The 17084-nt window shown below is 38.6% G+C and overlaps 1 long non-coding RNA gene across 1 annotated transcript in view; it reads right to left on the bottom strand.

Annotated features, from left to right (window-relative positions):
• LOC122904103 overlaps positions 1–16738 on the bottom strand; it is a 36209-nt gene extending 19471 nt beyond the window's left edge. The window contains exon 1 of the long non-coding RNA XR_006384154.1: positions 16627–16738. This is a non-coding gene — a long non-coding RNA (uncharacterized LOC122904103). The remainder of the gene's footprint in view (positions 1–16626) is intronic.
• Positions 16739–17084: the final 346 nt, after the last annotated feature.

Below are 17084 nucleotides of genomic sequence, written 5' to 3'. Positions count from 1 at the left end.
CAGAGAAGATCCAAGGCCAAATTCCAGTATGACCATTCACTAGCTGTGTGAATCTGAGTGTGTTTTTTGCACTTCATGGCTCTAATTGCTCTGATAAAAAGTACTAAAAGAGGGGCGCCTGGGTGACTCAGTGGGTTAAAGCCTCTCCTTTCTGCTCAGATCATGATCTTAGGGTCCTGGGATCGAGCTCCGCATTGGGCTCTCTGATTGCCGGGGGGTGCCTGCTTCCCGCCCCCCCGCCTCTGCCTGCTGCTCTGCCTACTTGTGATCTCTCTCTCTCTCTCAAATAAATAAATAGATAAACTCTTAAAAAAAAAAAGGTCTAAAAGAAAAAAACTCAAAAGAATCATGACAATATTAAATATTTGTAAAACAGCAGACAGTCTGGGTATATAGAGAAGACCCAATACATATTAATTTTATCTTCTCTCTTATTATTCCTAGTATAGTTCTTCCTATGTGTGAGGTGAACGTGATAACCACTACACTATGAAAACAGTTCTTCCTCTGTGAAACAGAAAATTGTTCTGTTCCTTTTTTTTTTAAATATTTTATTTATTTATTTGACAGAGAGTTCACAAGTAGGCAGAGAGGCAGTCAGAGAGAGGGGGGGAAGCAAGCAGGCTCCCCGCTGAGCAGAGAGCCTGATGCGGGGCTCGATCCCAGGACCCTGAGATCATGACCTGAACTGAAGGCTGTTCTGTTCCTTTTAATTTTTGACAACTTTCCCAATGTCTAAACCTAGGTGTCAGGCTTCTCCTTGGACCATCTTCTTGCATGTTCCAATATCACCATTTCTTTCATCCAGTCCTTATATGGCATCTTCTTCCGACCCTTCACTATCTTATCTTTTGTATAAGAGTGGTCTCTACTTTATAAGTATCTTTATAGAATTATGGTGCCTACAGTTCAGCATGGTTCTATTAAAAAAATGAGTTAAGCAAAATAATTTTTGAAATGTTAACTTGTTTTCCCTTCCCTACACCATCTCATCCTCTCAGTCCCTTGGCTGTGCTTCGTAGCACCTTATCGTTATTTGAAAGTATTTTCTTCGTTAGTTAGCTAATTAATTAACTCAGCAAGTACATGTGGGCTATTATTTCTCTCTCCTATTTGAATGTAAGTCGCATGACAGCAGGGCTCCAGTCTGCCTTCCTCATCCTTACCCACCTCTGGGAGAATTTTCTTCCAACCGCCAACTCCAGTAGACAGACACAAGGGAAGTTTCCCGTGTCTTCACATGCCACAGGAAAGCATAGTTGTGGTTATCTGTCTTTTATGAGATGGCGACTGCAAAACAAACCAGAACAAAACCATTGAAGAAAAGTACTTTTTAATTTAAATGAGGTCGTTGTTGAAGGTATTAAGGGGGTAATTAGGTATCGAACAGTCTATGAGATTCTAAACTATCAGTTAAAATATTTTTGTTATTTGTTATATTAAAGCCAGGATCAGAATTAAAAAATTACATCAACTTCAGTGAAAATGTCTAATTTAAATGTCTTCAGTTGAATCTGGTATTAGTCTATTCTTTTGTTACACATAGTAATAAAAGCTCCCAGGATGCCTGGGTGGCTCAGTCAGTTAAGCATCTGCCTTCAGCTCAGGTCATGATCCTAAGGTCCTGGGATCGACCCCACGTCAGGCTTCCTGCTCAGTGGGGAATCTACTTCTCCTTCTCCTTCTGCGGCTCCCCCTGCTTGTGCTCTCATTCTCTCTCAAATAAATAAATAACATCTTTAAAAAAAGATATAAAAGCTCCCTATCAAATATTAGTCATACATTAAAACAATTTATATTATAAAAGAAAGAAAGAAAGAAAGAAACCCAATGGAGTGACCCTAAAGTATTGACTAAAGAATGTATGTTTTTGGAAGGAATCATCTGACAATACCATGTTTTCCACTTTTGCAAATTAGATGGGCTTTGTGACTCATTGAATTAATGGGTAAAGGAAATAAAAGGCAAACTTTGTGCAGTAACAATATGTATTAGAATGTCAATTTTGGATTTACAATTGCAAAAGAAAATTGAAGATACTTTATATATTTGTTGAGCAGGTGAGGAATTCAGTAAATGTATGGCAACCAAATTATGAAATGTGGGACAACAGCTGAAAAATTGTGGAAGATATACAAGGAAAGTGTAAAATATATAATTATTAAAAAATAATATTGGAAGAATGACTAGAGTATAATTATGAATACATGAAAATGATATTTCTGTGTGTGCATATATGTGTTCAATATTTAAAGGGGGTACTAGAAGAATAGGCAAAGTGCAATTGGGTTTTCATAAGATATTTCTATGTGTATGTGTGTTGGTCCCTAGCAATAGGATTGAATCGGCATACAACAGAATTTTAACATATGTTGCTTTCAGATGGGAACTCGGAATGGGGAAGGGAGAGGCAACTTTGATCTTTAATGCCTTTTGCTTAAGTATTTTCCAGTAAGGATATATGCATGAATTGTTACATAAGTAAAAGGAATAGTTGAGATAAAGCAAAATGAAGCCAGTAAAATGGAGTTTTTATAGTGATGAAAAATAATAATTTACCTGTTGGTTAAAAACATTAGTTACTGGGCGCCTGGGTGGCTCAGTGGGTTAAGCCGCTGCCTTCGGCTCAGGTCATGATCTTGGGGTCCTGGGATCGAGTCCTGCATCGGGCTCTCTGCTCAGCAGGGAGCCTGCTTCCTCCTCCTTCTCTCTCTACCTGCCTCTCTGCCTAATTGTAATCTCTCTCTGTCAAATAAATAAATAAAATCTTTAAAACAAAAACATTAGTTACTGATATGAAAGCTATGCTATTAAATACAGAGCTCTATATTGAAATGATTTGTTCCTTTTAAAGATTTATTCATTTCTTTGAGAGAGAGGGTAAGAGAGTGGGAAGGGGCAGTGAGAAACCCAAGCAGACACAGGGCTCCATCTCAGACTCTGAGATCACCACCAGAGCAGAAACCGAGTTGGCTGCTTAACCGACAGCACCACCGAGGTGTCCCTATACTGAAATGATTTAAAATTCAGGCTTTCTTCTCTTCTAGGTTCGAATCTAAGACAGTCAGCTGTATGACCTTGGCCAAGATTTGTGTCTATAATAAATCCCTACTGACAGCATCTTACAGAATAATAATAACAGAGGTGAGATGCTTAGTGGAGTTTCTGATACACTGGATAAATTTTTAAAAAATATTAGCCATTATTCTTAATTCTTAGAAATTAAAATTATAAAACTAAATCAAAAGGATTTGCTTTAACCATGTCTGGATACACTTTTAGTGATGTATTTTTAATCTAAATCCACATTATTTTTGTAGTGGGTCCACAACGTTGCCAGATATCTGACTATGTGAAAATTATATATTCAAGATGATGTGTTTGTGAAATCCCCTCTCATTTTAGCAACTGTCTGAGTATTAGGTAGTTCTATACATTATAGACAAAATATGGGAGTGAAGCATATGGTCTGCTTTGGAGACTACTGACTTTGCAGCAGAACAAATTTCATCAGTTGCTTCCATGCATTTTTACAGACATGCAACATATTTTTTCTAATAGTGCAGCTCTAGAGAAGGGTCACTGGCCAGTGAAACCAATACTCATTATGAGTTTTTCTTGTCAGTTTTATGAGGGAAACAGATGACACCCAGACTGCAGCCAGCAGTCCATCAGCTGGGTATCTACCCGAACATTAGGCAGAAGTATTCAAGAATGTATTCTGTGGGTACAGTATTTCCATCACTCCTGGAGAAGCAACTGCTGAAAGACCATTTGGGCTGAAGATAATCAGAAAACCAAATATGAACATATTTTTGATTCAGGAAAGAGAAAACCACAAGTGATGACAGATACTGGAAGGAGAGATTGTTGAAGCAAGTGAAACAGAAGGGACTTGAGAGCTGATCTAGAGCTCTTCGCTTGTACAGTAACTTAAAAAACTAAATAATTAAAAGTTATTAAGGTAAACACGTTTTTGTTTATGCAAAATTTTCTTTCCATCTAAAAGTTGTAATCTTTGTAAAAGTCCCTCTCACTGGCAGTAAAAAATATCTGTTTACTATCGCCACTGCAGACTAAAGAAACCACGGTTCTGTTATAAAATTAAAGGAAATGTGTATGTATTAACACTTCATTTCTCTTACTGTGGTTTCCCCGGCCATTATTTTAAAATCCATTATTTTTTTAATTGGTAAATGTAGAGCCTTTTAATTAACTAATGTTTAGAAGTAGGAAAACATGAGTCTTTCTGAGGGATGCTAGATTCTGATCAGGGGAATATACCCAAATTGACCTGCATTTTTTTTTTTCAGGATGTAGAAGATATTTAAAATGCATGCCTCTGGAAAAGGCACAGATTTGAAATAGAACACCTGCTAAGCCCTTGTTTTCTTCTAATCAGTAGTTTCTGATTGAGAAAATTACACACACACAATATGTATGTATTATGTGTTAAAAATATTCAAGATAGTTTATTTTTACTTATCCCTATTGAATTTAGTTTCCAGATTTTTTAGTTGTTTGAAATACAGGCAAGTTTGTTATCTTGAGATAGTTATTTTATATTCCACCAAAGTAAAAACTTATTTGGAATGATACTGTGTAATTCCAAGAAAAACCCTGTCATTCAATTCTATTGTTTTATATTTGTTACAATTATACAAATATACAATAGAACCGCTGCAGTGTCTTACAGTCTCTGATACAGTATCTTAATCATACGCAACATTCAATAAATGTTTGCTGAATTATAAGCATAAGGAACTGTGGTACATTTAAGCTGATTTTATGTTATTCTATTAATTTCATTTTTCATGCAATTCTTATAATAGATATCTATTGCTAGAATGTTATTTCCATCAGTAGACAAAACAGAAATGACCCTGTGTTCAGCTAGTCCCTATCTCCTTCTTACACAAATAAATACTATTTATAGGATCTAAATTAAGGACCCACATTTTCAAGAAAATTCTGTATCATGAAGAATGACACAGGTACTATGGCAAGAGATGCTGTTCCCCACCTACACTTGTAAATTTCCTTCTATAATACAGTTCTTTTCAAGTCAGAAAATTAGATTGAATGGTAGAGCCCAGGACCTCCAACTTTGAGCTCATCATCCCATCTAGGACAACCTGGTGAATTCCTTAAATGCCAGGATAGGGAATGAGGACGCCGTATAACGTACTTACATGTCCTAGGCCATGGAGAGCTTTATAAATTAAAATGAACACCTAGAATGACTGTTGGAAGCCAGAGCTATGCACAGAGCATCCGTATAATGTGTTCTGTGTGGTTGGCATTGCTAAACAGACAAGCTGTCACATTCTGTACTAGCTGAATATTCTAGGGGCTTTTTCTCTGTCAGCCAAGGTAGAGGACATGGCAGTAGTCAAACCTTGAGGTGACAAAAACCTAAAGTAGTGTGGTGAGCCCTGTATTACAGAGGGAAATTTACAAGTGTAGGTGCGGAGCAGGATCTCTTGCCGCAGCACCTAAATCATAATCCAAATGCATCCTTGGACTGAGAACACTATTAAAATAAAGGCACACTCTGTAATACAGGGATTACATCCAGTAAATCTAGATCTTACAAACACACAAATCTCTAGAAAGGGTCATTTTACATATTTATAAATAAAATAAAAACAAGTGTTTCTTATGCTGCAATCATTAGTGGAAGAACAGAATAACATATTTGAAACGCAACAAATAATGTTATCATGAATTTAATAGACTACATGAATACATTTCGATTTCCTAAAAAGGAATAATAGTCAATTTTAGTTACTTAGAAAAAAACCTAGTTTTTATTGCTTATTCTAAAGAGAGAATAATTTGTTTTTAATTTTTATAAATTATAAGCAAAGAAAGAATGATAGTCCTTAGATGGCCCACGTACTGTTTTTAGAATATTATCTATGAATTATGGCTATTTGGTGCCACCTAGTGGCAGAGGGCTTTTAAAATCCGTTTACGTTATCTCGACTAAAATTTGTAATGAAAAGTAATTTATGGATGCCTGGGCTTGTCCCCTAAAAGATATAAAAATTAAGACAAAATTTATTTGGCACTTATAGACATTAACTAAGATTGTCTCTTATCCTCAACACTAGGAAGACATTTGGTTTGACTGAAAAAATGCTTTATGACTAAAAGAGATCCAGGGTTGACAGAGGGCTTATTCTTTTTTTATTTTTTTTTGTTGGGTGGGTCTGTTGGTTTCTAAGGTCCAGGCTATTTGTCCAGGATTTGCATAAGCTTAGAGATGATATGCCATCTCAGAATTAATTATCATTAACTATAGTATTACCAATATAATGAAAGATATAATCATATCATTTTGTGGGCAAAGTGAAAATTTATAACATATAGAAGGTTTAAAGATTTTTTATTTATTTTTTTGACAGAGATCACAAGTAGGCAGAGAGGCAGGCAGAGAGAGAGGAAGGGAAGCAGGCTCCCTGCTGAGCAGAGAACCCGACTTGGGGTTCAATCCCAGGACCCTGGAATCATGACCTGAGCCGAAGGTAGAGGCTTTAACCCACTGAGCCACCCAGGCACCCCAGAAGGTTTAAAAGTGCCAGATACATTTTTTTCAGAATTCAGGAATGATGGCGATTTCAATTTTAGTGGTCACATCAACATAGTCTCCTGCCCAAGCACCTTTTTACAGAAAACCTATTCTATTCACAACATCAGAGGGAGGAGATGCACAAACCAATCCTTGGGGGTATGGTTGACTTGGACCTGAATGGGCACTGGGAAGATACTGAAATCTTCTGATTCTTGTGATCATTTGGGATGGGGACACTGAGGTACTTAAGCGAATGAAAGGTAAGGCTTTAAGATGAAGATTCATGATAAGCCAAAGATGATGCCAACATAGTGGAATATTTTCAGGGGCCCCTGGATGGCTCAGTCTAAGTTAAGCATTTGTCTTTGGCTCAGGTCATGATCCCAGGGTCCTGGGATCAAGTTCCACACCTGGTTCCCTGCTCCTTGGGGAGTCTCCTTCTCCCTGTGCCCCTCTTCCTACTTGTTCTCTCAATCCTCCCTCTCTCTCTCTCAAATAAATAAAATCTTAAAAAAAAAAAAAAAAGGTAATTTTCAAGTTATGGAATCCACACAAAAACAGAATAAGCCAGTCTTTGGAGAAAGTAGGATAGGAGAACTATAAGCAGGGAAAATCAGAGATGAGGGACTCTATATGTTACAAGAGAAAAGAAAGATCTTAATTTTTGACTTGTAGTTCCAGCCTTCCCATACCCGAGGTTTTACCTTTTCTTTTCTTTTCTCTCTCTCTCTTTTTTTTTTGTCCTTTCTTGACTCTGATAATACCTTCAAATAACTTCCTTCTTACTTGACCTAGGAGGTTTTGATCCTTTCAACCAAATGATCCCAAACTATAAAGTTATGTTCCAAGTTTGGTGAAATATATTTCATCAGATGGGAATGAGGTCTTACCCGAAATATCTGTGAGCATCAGATACCACCAGGAAATTATGGAACATTTGAGTGAAATTCTAATTTTATACTCAATTTCTACATCTTTAAGTGTGGTTTTGATAGTATTTTAAGACATGTAGCTTGTAGGAGTGGTAGTGGGTGAGTGTAAACACCGCTATTGCTGGCTTAGGTTTCCAGGAACCCTTGGCTGGGTTGTGTTTGTATGGAGGTGGGGGTTAGGGTTTTATGAAACATGAAGTATGAAAGACTTTCTCTAGTCTTGAAAAATGTTGCTGTTGAAAGTGGAGAAGAAAGAGGCTTGTAGGACATCCCCTGAAGACAGAGGGGGCAGTTAAAGCCCTGCTTTTTGAAAACAATGCTGGGGGAGGGGAAGGGGTTAGAACAACCAGGACCCAGGTAGGAAATAGCTGTGTGATAATCGTCATAGCATAGCCCTACAGAGTCTCCTGCCTCCATCAGACCTCAATAGGAGCAGCAGAGGGCTCTGAGGTGTGCAGGGCCATGTGGCCAGGCCAAAAGACCCGCGTTGATAACCAGGACCAAATGGACTCAACTCTGCTCCCTTCGCTCCTATAGAAAAACCTAGAACAGGTCACCACCCCAGAAGGATTCCAGGAAGGGCAGAGTTTCCATTTTCAAGATCTAAGCAGAATGGGGGCGGGGGCTAGACATGAAGTTTTTATGTAAAACAAAAACTCTTGGAGTTCTCTGTGTATGAACACAGATCCCACAATATAATTCTAAAATCTAAAGTGCTCCACTCCTATTTCACAGTGACCAACATTTACTGTAATTTCACAAACATGTTAAGGGGTATCTTCAAACACTAGCTGCTTTAGCATCAACCAAGTGTAGATTAAATAAATATAGATTCCCAGATTGCATCCCAGACGTACCACTTCCCCAGAGTAGGGGCCTAGGGGAAATTGTTTAAAAGAAGTGCTCCAGATTTTCTGAATTGTAACCAGCTTGGGAACCAACATGCTAGCTGATTGTAGCCTTTAAAAATCACTGCATGGTTAAATCAGTCTTTACTATTTAAAGCTTTTTTGGTTAACTATAGTTCATTTGGAGGACTTTTTATACAAGAGAAGAAAAATTCTTATTTTTGGCAAATTTACTTTAAAATCACCCTGTAAGTCATGCATTCATAATCTCAATTATTCTGGGTAACAATTATATGGGTACACGGACTCCTTGACACTTTCTGAACTACAGAAAAACTATCTGAGACATTAAGCAGAGCAGATGTAGGTCTCTTCCTTACTTGTGAGCTTTTCCTTCCAATCTGTAATTGACCTTGTCCTGACCTTGAGATTTGGTGGCAGGAAAGACAGGGTGTTATCCATGGTTCTAGTGCCTTCCACTGCTTATCTTTCAATGTTGAGGGTAAGAATTGGATAACACAAATGATTTGAGGGCTACTAGTGGATCAAGCTTATTTTTGATAAAGTGTTCCCCAGAAGGGCACAAATTAGGAAAAGAAAGATGGAGAAAAGAAGGTAAACTAGTATTCCCCCTCCCCCATTTGCAGAATTACTGGTTCATGGAATAAAAACTAAAAATAGAGCATAAGAACATTTTTAGGAGCAAGGGACAGGAGTGGTGGGTCCTAATATGAGTATATACCCTGCCCGGATGGGTGCTTCCTGCTAGCGGTGGTCTCAGGGTGCATTCCTCGCAGCCCAGGCACAATGCAAGACTCACTTAATACAGAACGTAGATGACAAATGGGGACAGAATTTAGTCTTTCAGTGTTTTGCTTCTAACCACAGGGCTTCTCACACTGTATTTATAATATCTATAGGATATTATAGGAGCTCCCTGGAGAACTCACTTCCCTTTGCCTGAGATAAAAAGAAAGTGCCATTCTGGGACTTGATCCTGCTTCCAAAACTCATCCAACTACCTTTGCTTGCTTTTATGTGTGCCAGTGTAGTTCATGCTCCCACATCATTTTATTGAGAATCTAGTCATTACCTAGGCACTTGAGATACAAAGATGAAAAATCCAGTTTCTGGGGTTCCTGGGTAGCGTCTACCTTTGACTCAGGTCATGATCCCAGGGTCGTGGGATTGAGCCCTACCTCAGACTCCCAGCTCAGTGGGGTGTTTGCTTCTCCCACCCCCTCTGCCTGCCACTACCCCCTGCTTGGGCTCTCTTTCTTTGCCAAATAAATAAAATTTTAAAAAAAAAATCCATTTTTTTGTCTTTAAAACAAACATCACAAAAAGTCTCCATTATAACTCCATGCATACCATGCCAGAGTACACAAAGTATAGCAAAAGGCCACTAAGCTAACTTGAGATCTTTGGGAAATTCTTTGGAGAGGATGCCAAAGAGAAGTGAGTTTTGGAATTTATCTGGAAGAGAATGGGAGATGGACCTACATAAGTCGTCTATAGGACATGGGTCTATGCAAGGCACAGGGTGGAATTCTGACCCTGTGCCATCTAGGGGAGGGACACCCAAGCCAGTGCAGGTGACAAATGATGAGGGCTCAAGGCACTGATAGTGAAAATGGAAAGATGGATCTGAAAACAATTTAGAAGGCAAAACTGGTAGACCCTACCAGTTGGTTGGGTATTGGGAGGAGGGGGAAACTCTTCGAATGTCTTCGGATTCTCCTTATGGAGACAGGAAATACATAAGGACAAAGGGGAGATTTAAGGCAAAGGCAAGAAGGCACAGTAGGTGAATTGCATACAAGGTGCCTAAGGGACATTTATGTGGCTGCAAAAGCAAGGAATTGGATACAGAGGTCTAAAGTTTCACAAGATGTCAGGGCTTCAGAGATTTTAAGCATATGTAAAAAAAAAAAAAACATGAGAGAATGAGTTCATTAAAAAAAGTTTAGAGTGAGAAAAGCCGTGGGAAAAGAGGCAATGCCTCAGTTTGCAGGAAAGTCGCTAAGGGGTGAGAGGTCACACCCCTGCCTGCAAGGGAAATACAGGATTCCCTTGGTCATTGTTGGATGACTGGTCTTTGTCTGTACTTGGTCATTGTCTGTCGGCTTCTCCTGAACTCTCTGGTCTCCAGGCACCCTGGTGTTGCCTGGACTGGTCTAGACTTCTAGACTCCTGGACGGAGTCTCAGCTTTGTTTGACTCCACGGCCACCATAATTCTTTACGTATCCAACCACTGGCTTCAGTTCAGTCTGTGGACTTCCTAGACGAGGGTGGAATTCCCGCCCAGGCTTCCCTGACAAACACAGGGAAAGACACATGGTGGACTGCAGTGTTTTATAAACTTTTTTTTTTTTTTTTTTTAACCTGTGGGATCAGTGATTCAAATGAGCTCTAATAGACGAGAAATCCATCAGGACTGTTGCCGCAGCCCCGTAGGCATCTCAGAACTGTTACAGGGTAAACAGCAAGCACTTTCGGAAAACAAGGGTTTAAACCCTGGTTCGGTGGCTCAAAGGTTATTTTTCTTTGGACAGACTGCTCAGTTTTTCTGAGCCGTATAGTCCTCGGCTATAAAACATAATTCTTACGTGGTTTGTCAGCATCAGATGAGATAATGTGTCAGTGCAGAGCTCAAAGGGCATGGGAGTCTCAATAAATGTTAATTTTCTTCCTTTCACCATATGTAGGCCCCGGTTGGACAATTTATGGAATCAAAACAAAATCATAGAGTCTTACAGCGGAAAGGTTTGAGAGTTTTCTAGTTTAAACTCCCCAAGGCGCTCTGGTTAAAATGTCCACATCAGATGGTCATTTAGTAACTGCCTGAAGATTACAGAGATGGGGAGATTTGTGCATGTGTGTGAGGGATTCTGTTTTACTGCAGTATACCTTAGACTGAGTCCGATATCTGATCCTTTATTCTAAATTTTATTTTCAGAACAACACATTTAGTAATGATTGTTAGCCAAGTTTTAAAGCCAGATTGCCAAGTACTGTCTATACTGTGATCCCCTTTTGATTAAGTCATACACACATACTCACATATGTATGAAAGCATGTATATAGACATCTATAGGATTTATATAAAAATTTACTACTGACTGTGCATTATATTATAGAAACATTTTTCTTGATAAAAAATTCTATATTAAATGTTTTGGCTCCTCTAATTAGCATGTGCTTTCAAAAATATGATCTTTTTACCTTTTTTTTTTTTGCTCTTGAGCCTCATAACTATTTTTAAAGACGCGGGGAGAAGAAGGGAGTTGAGCGAAATTGGAGGGGGAGATGAACCATGAGAGACTATGGACTCTGAAAAACAATCTGAGGGTTTTGAAGGGGCGGGGGTGGGAGGTTGGGGGAACCTGGTGGTGGGTATTAAGGAGGGCACGCATTGCATGGAGCACTGGGTGTGGTGCAACAACAATGAATTCTGTTACACTGAAAAGAAACTAAATTAAAAAAATGTAAAAAAAAAAAAAAGACAGGTTAGATGTTCTTTTCATTCTGCACCAGCACACACACACACACACACACACACACCAGAAATCAGAGGGATGGATTGATTTTCTGGGAGTGATTTTCTGAGGTGTATTGGGAATGGTGGGACAGAAATTAACCTCAGATTTTCTAACTCTTTTTCTTCCTACCACACCTCTTTTGTTTGTTTTTGTCTGTTTTTAGTCTAAATGTCCTGGTTCCCTCAGCATTATCACTTTTGACATAACACTCAGACTTCTTATCATTCAGGTCATTCTTCTCTGAATGCATTCCCGACTGTTTTCTAATTAAAATGAGGTCTATAGAAATGTGTGTAATATTCAGGTGTAATCTGAAAACCACATAAGGAGCGTATTACTTTCCTTGATTAGGATATTATACATTTATTAAACCAAGATATAACACTGTTATTAAATATGCATGCATTTCAGCTGATTTTAAAATAGTATTTTATATTTCCATTATGAATATAATATATGTTCACTGGAGGACATTTGGTAAGTACAGCAAAAAAATTTTTAAAAATCACTCATGTATCACCCATTATTTTTCTACCCAAAAACAACTTCTCTGAATCTTTTATGTCTTTTCCTACCAGAAAGGAAGCTGTTTAGGGGCAGGATTTTTATTTATTTTGTTTGATGCTCATTCTGTGCCTAGAGTAGTACCTGGAATATATTAGCAGGCATTTAATTAAAATTCACTGAAGGAGTAGATAAAACATTTATGTATATACATTTGTATTATTGAGTATATCATATTTTATACCTTGCCTTTTTTTTAGTTCATATTAAGTTATTGAAAGCATTTACATTTTTATGTTACAATAAGTTCTATTTCTAACTACCATCATGATTGCATTTGATTCATGGAGTAAATATACTGGCTTTTTGGACAATTAAGTGCCTTTCACATTTTGTTGCAATGATAGATAATGCTGTTGCAAACATCTCTTTGTACATATTTTTGTAATTTTTAAGGAATATCTTGTTCATATTTTTCCAAAGTGAAATTATTGATTCCAAGATGTGAACAATTCATAATCAACAGTCTTCTCCCCTCCCCTCTCTGTTACTCAGAATTTGAGGACATGTTGAATGTGTGGTCGTCTATTGCCATTGGACTTCCAGATTTTGTTTTGTTTTGTTTTTCCACTTCAAACTCTACCTATACACTAATTCACACACATTAGGTGTGTTGTTCAGGCAGGTATGAATCGATGTGTCACACAGCCCATGACGAACTTTCTTCTCACTGCATAGTAGCAACTGCTTTTCTCTTCCTGGTCACAATTGAGAGGCAGTTCCATTTTTTGCTTCTACTACCTTCTGAGAGATGGAATTGTCAGTAAGACAAGTCAAGATTTTGTCTGATGCCCAGCTTTTTAGTATAATGAGATTTCCTGCAGATGTCTTTATAGTGAAAGTGCCCCAATTACGGTTGTAGCTTTTCTCTGAGACAGATTTTTAATCTGTGTTAGGAAAGCGATATCTGTATCTTTCGTCAGGGCAGTCTGTTGTGGGCTCTTCTACTGTAATCCTTTAGTTTCTCTTTCTTCAGATGGCTTTCATCTTTCCCTGTCCACAGATTTCATTATAGAAGCTATGCTTATTAAAAATAAAACAGAAACATTTTCCATGAAAACAACAACATAAATGCATATTTAGGCCTAATTTTATAGGTTGTACACAAGAACTATGGAAAGCCTAGAAAACAATGAAAATTATAAAGGAGAAACCACCAAATAACCCATAATCCCATACTTTTAAAGATGGGATATATTAACATTTTGCCATAATTCTTCTAGATTTTTTTTTCTTTGTATGACTACGTGTGTATATGTGTGTCAGAAGAAATTGGAACGGGACCGTATGTTCAACTCTTATCCTAAGATTATATTCAATATTGTATTACAAGCATTTTCTTTTGGCTTTAGAAACTTTGGGGGGAAAAAAGATTAGTTTAATGATTATGTAAATTTCATCTTGGAAACAGGCTATAGCTAATTTAATCATGTTTCTGTATTTTTTTTTCATTTGTTTCAATTTGTCTCTAGTAAAGATCACTCCTCCACAAACATCTTAGTAAGTAAAACTTGATATGCACACTGTGGTGGTTTCCCTCAATGGATTCCTCCATATGGGATTGCCCAGAGAATGTGCCAGCCCTGCTTGAGGCTGTGTCCATGGGATCCTCTATTCCTATACCCTTGCCCACTCTCAGCTGCTATAACCTTTGCTCATTTTATAGATGAGACTGAAGTCTTATAGTTTTAATCCTCATTCGACTATTAGTGAAGATAAACTCTCTCATCTTTCATGCCATTTTTCTTCTTCCTTAATTCAAGAATTGCTATTTTTACTGCTTGTTCTCCCCATGTAGGAACTCGCTGTATCTTTCTGTTCTTCACATCATTTTTTGAATAGTTTGATAGTTTTTAAGTTGTTTTTTATGTTATCCCGTTAATTCATGAATAGTTTCAAAAGTCAAGTTGGATTATAAGGCTTATTGCCACCAACAGCAGACCTCAGCTTACTCCTGCCCATCGTCAATTCCACTTGATCAGAGCATCCATGTTCATGTTTTTTTAGGTGCGTTGCCTCCTGATATCTTCCATGTTCCCAAATCATATACAGAGACCACGGTTTTTCAATTCAGACATTACTGACTTGCTAGTATGGAGTTAGCTTATACGCTCCCACCAATACATTCTTGCTCTCCACCCCACCCTCAAATAGACTTATAACACGATTTTTGGCTAGAATCAGTAGCTGATGTTTTCACTAGTATGACTGTATGTACATAGTGCTCAGCATTGATTAAGTTCTTGTACAAGTTACATTTTCCTATTTCGCTTTCGTTTAGTTTCACATCATTCATCACTAACTTCTCAAATCATCTGGCGCTATAAAACTCTTGTCTTTATGATCAAACACACCAGATAATTTTGTTTTCTTCCTTCTCTTCATGGCATCCTCTGGGAGGCCCTCTGGGTCCTGCTCCAACTTGAACATCTACCCTCTGGCCCAGCTGCCCATTGCCCAGAGCTCCTTTTTTCTCCTTCTTGCCTTGGATTCCAGGTTTCTTTTCTGACTTACTTCTTTCAGCAGTTTTCAGGAGAAAAGTGGATAGGATATGGAATGTTTGCAATCTTTCATATTGTTTAGTTTATTCTTATATTTGAGAATAGTTTGTATTTTTTAATATAATGCTTATTAGAACAATATCCCCTCCAAATTTTTTTTTAAAGATTTTATTTATTTATTTGACAGAGAGAGATCACAAGTAGGTAGAGAGGCAGGCAGAGACAGAGGGGAGGAAGCAGGCTCCCTGCTGAGCAGAGAGCCTGATGCGGGGCTCGATCCCAGGACCCTGAGACCATGACCTGAGCCAAAAGCAGAGGCTTTAACCCACTGAGCCACCCAGGCGCCCCAAAATTTTTTTTTAAAGATTTTATTTATTTATTTGACAGAGAGAGATCACAAGTAGATGGAGAGGCAGGCAGAGAGAGAGAGATAGAGGGAAGCAGGCTCCCCGCTGAGCAGAGAGCCCAATGCGGGCCTCGATCCCAGGACCCCAAGATCATGACCTGAGCCGAAGGCAGCGGCTTAACCCACTGAGCCACCCAGGCGCCCCCCCCTCCAAATTTTTTTTAAAGGCCCCATTGTGCTCTAACTTCTGGGTTTGCTGCTGAGAAGTCTGACATGATTCTATTCCTATCTTTCATATTCCATCTGTATTTTCTCTCTACAGGTTAAGTTCTAAAATCTTCATTTTACTCCTAGTGTTCTGATATTTCATCCTTTATTTTTGGTAGGATAAGTCAGCCACCCCCGCAGCTGTTCCTGGCATTCTGTATTTTTAATGTCTCTAGAAAGTAAATCTGTGTTCATCCTGATGGTGAAGGAGCAGTCAGCTTCCTTGCGGGGGTGAGGGGGTGGAGGGTGAGGAGGGAGTGGGGAGGGGTGTGGGGGGGTGTAAGGGGGTGTTGGTGGAGGGGTTGCTGCAGGGGGAAGGATGGCTTCTTCTGAATTTTATTCATTCATTTGTTGATTCATTCACTTATTCATTAATTTTTGTGTTCAATACACACTTATTAAATACTGAAAATGTGGCAGGCATGGTCCCTGGCAATATAGAGAGACATGTTTTCTCCTCTCAAGAAGATTACAGTCTGTGGGGGCACCTGGGTGGCTCAGTGGGTTAAAGCCTCTGCTTTCAGCTCAGGTTATGATCCCAGGGTCCTGGGATCAAGCCCCACATCAGGCTCTCTCTGCTCAGCAGGGAGCCTGCCTTTCTGCCTACTTGTGATCTCTGTCTGTCAAATAAATAAATAAAATCTTAAAAAAAGAAATTACAGTCTGCTTCCCTTTCCCTTTTATTAGCATTCTAATTATTTTTTCAGTACTTTTACTTAAGTATTACATCCTAATATATATCTATGTTTATATACTCATTTTGATTTTACTCCAGCCACTTGGTGTATCTTATTTTTCTCCATAATCTGATTTAACAGACATTTATTGGTAGCACACTGTGCATAGTTAGTGCTTGGGCTCTGGGATATACAGGGGAGGAAGGATGAACTCTCCACCTAGACATTGCTCTTTGGTTCTATTTGCCTCTCCTGTGCTCCAGAGGCTGAGAGAACTCTGTAAGAGATTTCCTTTCCTCCAGGGTCCCTAAAAGTGAACAGTAAACAAGACTCTTCTTTTAGATTCATAATTTTGGATGGGGTTTTCTTACCTCAGCTGTTTCCAATGCCTGGACTCTACCTAAGGGGGGTCCTTTATTCCTCCTTTTTCCCTGATCAGATGTGGATGGGACATACCAGTGCTGCTCAGGAAGGTGGAATGAAGGATGCACACTACTGAAAAAAACAAAAATCTCCTTAGATGATGTTCAAGAAACTTAAAAATACAAAAATTTGGCAACTTAGCTCTATTCCCCCTTGAGATAATGAAGGTCAGTTTCAGCCATGACAGTGGGCAGTGTCCCAGAGCAAAAATGAGGGGGAAAAGTCATTGATTAATGCCATTCCACTTTTCTCCCTCAGTCACTCTCTCCACTTCCTGGGCAGCAGAATTGAAAAATGCCTTGTCAATTACGTTACCAGCTCTGACCTCTGACATTAACACAACACTACAAACATGTCCCCAATTCTTGCGTTTTCCTCCTTTCTTACACGTATACAAGTTTGGGGA

This window comes from Neovison vison, chromosome 4 (assembly GCF_020171115.1).
Source record: "Neovison vison isolate M4711 chromosome 4, ASM_NN_V1, whole genome shotgun sequence".
NCBI lineage: Eukaryota > Metazoa > Chordata > Mammalia > Carnivora > Mustelidae > Neogale > Neogale vison.
The sequence above is the reverse complement of the archived record's forward strand: the minus strand, read 5'-3'. Positions and strand labels throughout refer to the sequence as shown.